Here is a 9,885-nt window from a genome sequence, read left to right as displayed (position 1 = left end):
TTACTCACCCCACCCTCTTACCCACCCTATGCCCTTACCCACTTCCTTACTCACCCTATTCCCTTATCCACCTGACCTCTTACCCACCCTGCCCAGTTACACACTCACCTTCTCTCTGTAGCTTTTCAAAGAAGCCTCAGGACATTTAAACTTTTTACTTACAAAATACAATGCCGTAAAAAGAGGGTGTGGTTTCTGCGCAGATTCTCACTTTTGCTCCCTCTGAGGTTTCCCGCGTGAGTCAGTTCTGCAGGATCCTCTATCTGCCCTGAAATATCGGAGGAAGGTAAGAGTGCATTTTTTTTGCCCATTCAGGGTTGGGAAAAGGACTTCCAACCTTGAACGGAAGATTCGGACCATGGTTTCTGTCATGTGACCAGAGTATCTGAGTATTTTTTGTTGGATGGAGCAAACACCTGCTCCGAAAATCAATTTAATATATGGTCCCCAGATAAGGGACGTATCAGCCATTAAACTGATAAGAACAGATACTACACTTGATTTAAGCCAAAAGGTCGAGAAGCGATAACGCATATCATCCTTGCACAGAGACAATGTCAATCTTCTCACAAATGGTTTCTGATAATTAGGCCATTGTCAAACGAGGGGTTCCGAGTTTCGCCCATTCACATATCATTGTGATAGAATAGGGGTTTTTCACACCCATTCATTGGAATTGCACTCTGAGCCAAAAAGTCTTCAAGAAGCACTGTAAACTTGTTTCTTTAATTATTTGGATAAAGGCAGTCATTAATCCACAGAAAAAGCCTGTTGCATTTTAATGACTTCTCCGTCAGATGTATGTCCCGAGAGCTTGTTTGCATTTTAATGTCTTGTGCAGACATGAAGATCAGCTCCAGGGCCTTGTGTGGTTCTATGTATATTGACACCTGACCTCTCATCTCTATACTGCTATACTGCTTAAAGATAGCATGTACTGCTTTGAGCTAGTCTGAACCTCTTAAAGGGGAGGTACATTGTGTTTGCAGCAGGTGCTGGGAGTCATGGTTGAAGAGAATCTGATCTAAAAAGTAAGGGAAAGAGTTTTGGATGCCTTCGGAGGCTTTGGCGGAGGAGGTGGAGCACAACAGAGCTGTCATCTATCCTCTAGGACCAAAAGACCCTCCTGATACATGATCAAAAGGCAGGGAGAGCAGATAGCTGTGGAGGTCAATGCCAGCAGTCAAGCCCCACGGACCTGGATGCAGTACCACAAGAAGTTCAATTACCTCACATGAGTGGTCAAGGTCAGTAAATACTTCTTCAAATGCCATACTTTACCTATTGCACCAGTAACCTCAGACACTGCTCAAATCACACCACATCACGCACCTATCAACAATCTCAATTAATCAGGCCTCACGGCTAATATTCATATGCTTCACTTCATTCTCACACACTTAGCACAGCTACAAGCCTCACATCCACATCTCAAAGTTTGCACACACTGCTATTTTAAGAACCACATCAACAAAATACATGGCATCACACTCACTGAAGCACTTATCTCCCTTTTTCAGGAAAACTGTAGGTGCACAACTGGAGGTAGCAACACAACACTGAAGGGGTTCAGGTGTCCCTGCATGCCCTAACCCTGACGGAGGAGATAGTGCTGGATGTTATAGCAACGCCCATTGCTTAGGCTGTAGATAGTGGTGGGGCTGAAGGCATCAAAGATGACAGTATCCTCATACCTAAACCTCCTCCTCACATCCCACTTCTCCTTCATCCCACAACCTCTTCTGATTTACAAGCTGCAGATGAGCTAAGCATGCAACTCTTAATTTTTCCCCTCCCTGCAATTCAATCTTACCCCTGTGCCTTTTTCCTTTCATATACCCATGAGGTGAAACCTGGCCAGGCACTGGTGGAACACTAGGAAGAGAGTGATATAGGAGATACATCAGCATCACTTGTTTTCACACTTGCGGGCACCAGCAAAGTTACTGACACTGTGCGTGTCTTAAGTAGATAGATCAGAGGTGGGATCTGCATGTGGTGAGACATCTGGCATGAATGGGCTGCGACAAGCTCAGGGACATGAATGGCTTAGGTGCCAGTTCACTGGAGGACAATGTCAGGAAGATATAATAATGTTATTGGAATTTATTGTAAAATAGTGGTATGTGTGTCTATATATATATTAGATATATGTGTGTGTGTGTGTGTGTGTGTGCGCAAGACAGACTTAATGACTTAATTGGGCTAAAGGCAGCTGGACTGATGGCTTTGATGTATTAGAAGATAAGCCAAGTTTGAAATGTTAAGTAGGTAAACATGGGGGAAGTTTAAAACGTAAGGCGTAAAAGAACATTTGCATTTTTAAATAAACCAGACCAGGTTCTTTTCAAAGGAGGGGTGAAATGTGTCACCTAGCCAGGTGAAGTTCAGAAACAGTGGGCCTGCTGGCTCAGCAGGGCAGTCAGGAAGCCGACTGCCGCTCATGATCGGCAGCGCACCGTGATTTCACGGTGCCAATTAAGGCCCGCCCAACGTGAAAAACGGCTGGGGAATTTGCGAGATGGGGCAGGCGGGGGTAGGGGTGGGGGCATGATGTCCACCGGGTCCAATGGCGACCTGGTGGCCGATTCAAAACTGGCCCAGGCAGCCCCTGAAAGGCTACCACGGGAGGACGCTGAAGTCTCCATGAATCCAGTTGCGGTTGGACACGGCAGGCGGAAGGGCAGGTCGGCGGGGCAGTTGGCCCCGCGTTTCTCATCCAGGAGAGAAACCCTTGTCTCCAGAGACGGGAGAAGGAGGCCCCCCAACCACCCCCCGCCCCCCACCTCACCAAAAAGGCCTGGGAGGAGGTGGCATCCAGGCTCAGCAGCCACAACGTGGTGAGGCACACATGGGTGCAGTGTCGCTTCACGATCTGCTGCCATTAGGAAGGGTGAGTACCGTGTTAGCAAGAGTCACCTTGCAGAACAGTTAAGAGCTGCCCATCCCCCCGTGGGCCTCAGAGGTGTTAGAGTGTGAGTGGCAAATGTCAATGAGGCAGGAGCTGGCTAAGGGGGTGAGCTCTGGCTGCTTGGACTGAGTGCCTTGTGGCTCCAGAGTCACGAATCGGCTGAGCCCTGCGAGGTGTTCCTCAGGTGGGATTGGCCAGGCTGCAGTGGCGCTGCAGATAGAGAGTAGACTAATCAATGCTCCTCTATGCTTTTAGGAGAAGACACCCAATAATAATATTGAGAGGTTGCGGACTGGCGGGGGACCCCCAAACCTCCTAATCCTCAGGCATTATGAGCAGGAGGCCCTGGAGCTGGAGAGGCGCCATGCACCTCAGTCAAGCGGCCACAGTGAGGTTGGGGTGCCAGACAAAGGTAAGAGTGCAGTGCACTGAGGTGAGAATGCCGGCTATTGCAACCATTCTAGTGTAGTCTCTATATTGATGTGAGCCTCGAACCTGGAATCCCCATTGATAATCAAAAGACGAGGGTACCATGATGCATATCTCCGTCTCATCAGGGTGCCTGGCATGCACAGTAACAGTGTCATGACTTAAACTAATGACATGTCCTTCTTGTCCCTTTTAGGCTCACCAGCAGGCGGTCGCAATGAGAAGCCTGAAAACCCACCCCTGAGGACCACAATGCTGAGCATGCACATGCATCACACCCGCTTTCTCAAGCAGGCACCAACACAGATACCAGCACCTCGGTGGGCATAAGGTCGCTGTCTAGTATCTTGGTGCACATTGGTGAGGGTACTTCACATTCGCTTGAGGTGTAGGCGGAGGCAGAGAGTGCCCAGGGCACCAACAGTCGGAGGACTGCTGGGGACCAGGACAATGCTCAGCCAATGGCTGATGATGGGCCCCTGGAGTTGTCCATTAGGCAGCAGATGCTGGTCCAGCAGGATGTGCAGGAGGATTTGGCGGAGATACATGAGGGAAATGCGTGCCATTGTGTCCATTGCGGAGGAGCCCCTGCAGAGCATGACCACTGCGTTGACGATCATGGCTGAGCGCAATGCCTCCTCCATGGACTCTCTTGGAGACGCTGCTCCAGGGACTCAATCAGGGATCCCTGAGGATGCACTTGGACCTGCAAGCCCACAGACCAGCAATGACTTCAGCTGGTCAGTATCAGTGTGGGAGATGGATTGGGCACCCCGTATCCCAGCTAGGTGCCCGTCCATCAATGGTGAGCAGAGAGGTCCAAAGCGACCTCACGTTGGTGCATGAGCTGCCTGTCGTCTCTGCGGGCTCCTCTCAGGGTGCTCCAGATGATGACAGCAGCTCCTCTGCCCCATGCCAGTGATCGTGGCATCTGATGGGGGATATTGCAGTGCACCCCCTAAACGGTCCAGGCATTGGAAGCGCATCTTGAGATGACCTATGGTTCTCTCTACCACCACACTTGTGGAGGCATGGCTCCTGTTGTACCGCTGCTCGGCCTCTGTTCTTGGGTGGTGGAGCAGCATCATGAGCCACCTTTTGAGGGGATAGCCCTTGTCACCCAGCAGCCATCTATCCAGTTGGGCTGGAGCACTGAAGAGCCTCGGCACCTGAGAGTGCCTCAGGATGTAAGCATCATGGGAACTGCCTGGGTACCTTGCACAGACTTGTAGGATCTACAGCTTCTGATCACACACTATCTGCACGTTCATGGAGTGGAATCCCTTCTTGTTGTTGAAGGCACCGGGCTCACCTGCTGGCACCTTGATGGCCATATGTGTGCAGTGGATTGCACCCTGGACGCATGTGAACCCAGCAATTGCTGCAAAGCCTCTGGCTCACTCTACCTGGCTGGCCTCGTCCAGATGGATATGAATGAAAGTCAATGCACACCTGAACAGAGCTTCTGTCACCAGCTTGACACAACTGTGGACAGCTGATTGGGAGACTCCACAAAGATCACCCACTGACCCCTAGAAAGAGCCAGAGGCATAGAAGTTGAGGTCCACTGTGACCTTCAGTGCCACTGGCATGGGGTGTCCATCCATACAGTTGGAGCTGATCTCAGGAACAATCCTCTGATAGATGGAGGTCACTGTCTCACTTGAGAGATGGAGCCTGCTTCAGCACTGCACCTCAGACATATTGAGGTAGCTGCATCACCACCTGTAAACCCTGGCAGTAGGATAGTGGCATCTTCTGCGGCCCCTTCTGCCTTGGACTTCCCATTGGCCCTGCCCCACTTGTGCCTGCACCTCTCCTCCCACAGATCGCTCCCCTGGAAGCTGCATTGGGATACCCGGGCTCCTTTCCCTTCTATCCCTCTCTTCCTGCTCAGAGGAGGTGCCTCCAGCGGAGACCACAATCCCCATTACCAGGGTTATGGAAGGCTGTCTGGTACCTGTCTGGAAGGGCCCACGCTGACTGAATCCTCCGGGGGCCTGGAAGACAACAATGAGTCCTGAAATGAAGCTTAGAAATGCTCAGAATGCAACTCTGAAGCGAGATGAAGCTGTCCAGTTCACAGAAGCAACCAGCAGCAAGTTATATACAAAACTCCTCATTACTCGCATTGACAATGCCACTGACCCTTCTTATTCAGCCCATAGATGAGCTTTTGCTAATTGTGGCCTGCCCGCTTGCCCGTTTTGCCCGTGCGACAGCCAAAAAATCGCACACGCTACATAAAGTCAGAGACAACTGGTGTGTCAAGGGCCTTACTGGCCTCTTGATTAATGCAAGCTGCGCCCCCATCTCCATTGCGGCCTGCCTAGCAAAATATCACGAGAGCGCGCGTTGACATCGGCACACTTGGCCAATGTCATCACGCATTATTTCATGCTTGAAGGGCCCGCCTGCGGAGCCAGAAACTCTGCCCAGTGTGTTTATTTTTCCCAAAGATTACTGGTAAAATTGGTACTATGATAAATTTTTATGATCAGGGAGGTAAAGTCCAAAGACATAGTGAAACAATAGGAATTTGCATTCAAAGGGGGAAAATGTGTATAAAGGAGAGAAGGCTGTGTGTAAAGGGCAGGCATTTTAAGATCTAACAAGTGTGAAAAGCCTTCAGCATCTACGCCTCAAGCTGCTGTCTACAACGAACTGAAGTTAAGAAAACTCACTAAAAACTGAATTGTTCAGGGGATCATGTTTCTTTGCCTGGGTCTTTTAGAATCTATGGGCAGAAATTTGCACTGAGTGGGCGGGCATGCACCCGACCCGCTCGAGCATAAAATGACGTGCAATGACGTTGGGCGACTGTCCCAACTTCATCACGCATTCATGCGATATTTCAGTCAGCGGGCGCGCGCGGGAGTTGGCAGCGCGCCCGCCTATTAAGGCCAGTAAAGTAATAATTGACTGAAATTTTTCACTGCCCATCCAACCTTCCGGTTGGCGGGCAGGCGAACAGGCCAAGTGGCCTTTGGATTTTTTAGGAAACCTCATCCATGGGTGGGTTGAGGTTCCCAATAGCAATTAAAAATTAACTAAAAATTTTAATTTCATTCATAATATATCCCTGCTCGTGAGACAGAGCCACATGAAGGGACATGTTTTTAACAGTGTTTTTATTTTTTATTTTTGTGTTTTTAAATCTTCAGCTCCCTGAGCTGTGCCTCAGGGAGCTTTCATTGCGCGCACTCATGCGCATGCATGAACTTTCGCGCTCACCCTCCTCCCACCGCCACCCCGGCAGTGCTGAGCACTGCAGCGCACCTTTCATGCTAGATGGCCGCTAATTGATGTCGGGACTCGATCGCAGGCGGCAGGCGGCTTCGCAACCGTTCCAGTGCCTGCCTGCCACACCCACCTGACAAGGTAAAAATCCTGGCCTATGTGTCTTACTGTTGCCTTAATGGAGGTGTAACTGGGAGTCAAGATTAATTCGGGGATTTAGAAGTTATTATAGTAGCAATTTGCACATATGTATGTGTTTAAAATCATTTATCTTATTAATAGACGTTTAATCTAGTTTGTAAAAACCTATAAGGCTCGGTGGTCTTATTACCACTGAATTCAAAGCCCGCATCTCGAAACATACAAATTGCAAAAATAGTTGTGGCAGTTGTCTCAAGTTTCCCTCTGGGATTTGAACAATTCAGCATTTACCATCGGCTGTGCCATAACAGCGAGGATGTGCACTGTTCTGATGCAAAGAACTTAAAATAAGCACTTCAATGGGGCAACCTGCAGAAGAACACTGATAAGTTTGCACAATGTAATGCTTGGTACATTGACAGGTGTGCTAGAAAGCCTGAGGTCAATGACAAGGAAAATGCAGGTGTCCAGAACCAACTTGGCATAGGTCTCTGCACATAGTTGGAAGTCCACCTTTTCCAGCATGGAAGTGGTGGCCAATTCAGTTCGTACACTTGTAGAGGACCCAACCATGATGAAGTGTCTGATGATCAGTATTACAGCTTCCATTGCAACAACCTCAACAGCCACCCAGCATCAGAGTGCTCAGACTACTCTCAGGGAAAGTTTGGTTTGCTGCTATCAGGGCTGTGAATTACTGTGTGCAGGGTGTCACAGCAGCCCAGAAATCTATCCTCCAACATGTTACTGGATTACTGAGACACCGCTCCAGGGGAATGCCAGTGGTTCCATAGAGCACAAACCTGCTGTCCTCTCTCAGGGAGGTACTATTCGTCTTCCCAACCCTGCCACCCTCCCAGATTCCTTGCTGTTGCCTGTCAGCCAGTCAGCCCAGACTGCTGGCACCTATTCTGAGATGATGCAGTCTGCTCAAGGTTGGTTTGCAAGGCCATGCACAATCTCCTCCAATGAAAGTCAGCAGCCGTCCACTAGCCATGCTCCAACCACTCAAGCATCACTGTGTCAGGGTACTAGGACAGGCAGAGGTACGTGGAAGACAGGCACTAAGTTAATACATGAGGGCAATTAGTTGACATTTGTATGCAATATGGCATGATTTAATTTATGAATTTGGTTTGGAATGTTTATTTTTGGTGTTTTTTATCTTTGCATTGTGGCCAAGCAAATGCTTTAATGGTCAACGATAGAAGGTGGCAGATTGATAGACCGTTGTTGAATGGGAAATTGGGCTTGCAGTTACTGGTGCGGCACTTAAATTAGTTCTTCATGGATAGTCCAGGCAGAAAGGGTTGTTTAGGTCGCAACTTTCCTTCCTCTTCCTTTTCCTCATGCTCCTGTTCCTTGGCTGTTAACTGGTGATAAGGGCTGTGCCCTCACAATGGCACAGCTGTGCAGCTTATCAACATAAATCTTGACACCCGCTCTAGCCATATACTGCACATGTCTCCTCCTGGACAGACACTGGTTCCTGGCATCACCTGAGCCCGAAGGAAGTCACATGTGATTAAAGTTTCCACTTTTTTTTATTCATTCATGGGATGTGGGCTTTACTGGCTAGGCCAGCATTTATTGCCCATCCCGAATTGCCCTTGTTCAGAGGGCATTTAAGAGTCAACCACACTGCTGTGGAGTCTGGTCTGGAGAAAGGACTGCCCCTAAAGGGCATTAGTGAACCAGATGGGTTTTTTACAACAATGGTTTCATGGTCATCATTAGACTTTTTTAATTCCACATTTTTATTGAACTCAAATTCCACCATCCGCCATGGCAGGATTTGAACCTGGGTCCCTAGAGCATTACCCTGGGTTTCTGGATTACTAGTCCAGCAACAATACCATTACGCATTGCCTCCCCCTTAAATATGTTTGTGCTCTATGGAACCACTGGCATTCCCCTGGAGCAGTGTCTTAGTAATCCAGTAACATGTTGGAGGATAGATTACTGGACTGCTGTGACACCCTGCATACAGTAAGTATTATTTTGTTTTTATTTCAGATTTTCAATATCTAAAACATTTTGCTTTATTTTATTTTACTTTAGTACTTTACAGTCTTTGGTTTGACTTTTATTCTTTAGGGAGGTTTTCTGTGAACATACAAATTAGGACCAGGGGTCGGGCATTCAGCCCCTTGGGCCTGCTCCGCCATTCAATAAGAACATGTCCTCAACTCCACATTCCGTCTACCCCAGTAACCTTTGATTCTCTAATTAGTCCAAAATCTGTCTACATCTGCCTTAAAAATGTCAGTGTCTCCTGCCAATCAAGATGGTCACGCAAGATGGTCGCCGATACCCATCTGCGCATGCGCACTAGTCTGCACCTGCACAGAAACTCTGCTGCACCCAGCCTGCCAGAAAACTTGTTGTTCTGTCAGTTTGAGGGGGGCGCGGGGTGATGTGTGTAAGCCCATCAGAACTGTGGCCGCCAGACCGATTGAATCATGTGTGGTTGGAGCAGTTCAGCACTTGCCTGAACGAGGCCAACATTGTTACTAACCAAGGACCAGAGTGAGATTGTGAGCAGGTTAAACCACCGAATAAGCACTCGGGACAGGGCCCACTGTGTCCTTCGGTGGCCTCCTCTGGTTTGAGGAACTGTGGGGTGAACATTGTTGGGCGGAATGAGAGTTTTTTTTTACTGGTTTGGAGACGGGGATTTATCTTGTGTTTTCTTACAGCATATGCATTTGCTTCAAATATCTTTCAAAATTCATGGGAAAACATCTGTACTGACTCTTTGATAGGCATCTCTGGTCCTGGTCGCTGCCTACTCCATCAGTCGCGATGATGTAACAGGGTAAAACACTAGAACTGCACATGCACAGCATTGGCAACAAACACAGCCTAAAAATACTCAATGACCCTGTTCCACTGCTTTTAATTTTTAATTTCCAGTTTCTTTCAACAAGGGCAGAACCATAGAACCATAGAAAAGTTACAGCACAGAAAGAGGCCATTCGGTCCATCTTGTCCATGCCAGCCCGAGGACACCCAGGTGCCCTTTCTAATCCCACCTTCCTGCACCCGGCCCATAGCCCTGCAGCTTACAGCACTTTAAGTGCAGATCCAGGTACTTTTTAAGAGTTTAAAGTTTCTGCCTCTACCACCAACTTGGGTAGCGAATTCCAGACACCCACTACCCT

General features: G+C 48.6%; 1 non-coding gene across 1 annotated transcript; it reads right to left on the bottom strand.

The window, feature by feature from the left end:
* Positions 1–345: 345 nt before the first annotated feature.
* LOC144681224 (U2 spliceosomal RNA) lies at positions 346–527 on the bottom strand. Its single transcript, XR_013576747.1, has one exon. It is a non-coding gene; the product is annotated as a U2 spliceosomal RNA (small nuclear RNA).
* Between the last annotated feature and the right edge of the window lie 9,358 nt (positions 528–9,885).

This window comes from Cetorhinus maximus, chromosome 5 (assembly GCF_964194155.1).
Source record: "Cetorhinus maximus chromosome 5, sCetMax3.hap1.1, whole genome shotgun sequence".
NCBI classification, from domain to species: Eukaryota; Metazoa; Chordata; class Chondrichthyes; order Lamniformes; family Cetorhinidae; genus Cetorhinus; species Cetorhinus maximus.
Note: the sequence above shows the minus strand (reverse complement) of the source record. Positions and strands in the feature narration are given on the sequence as shown.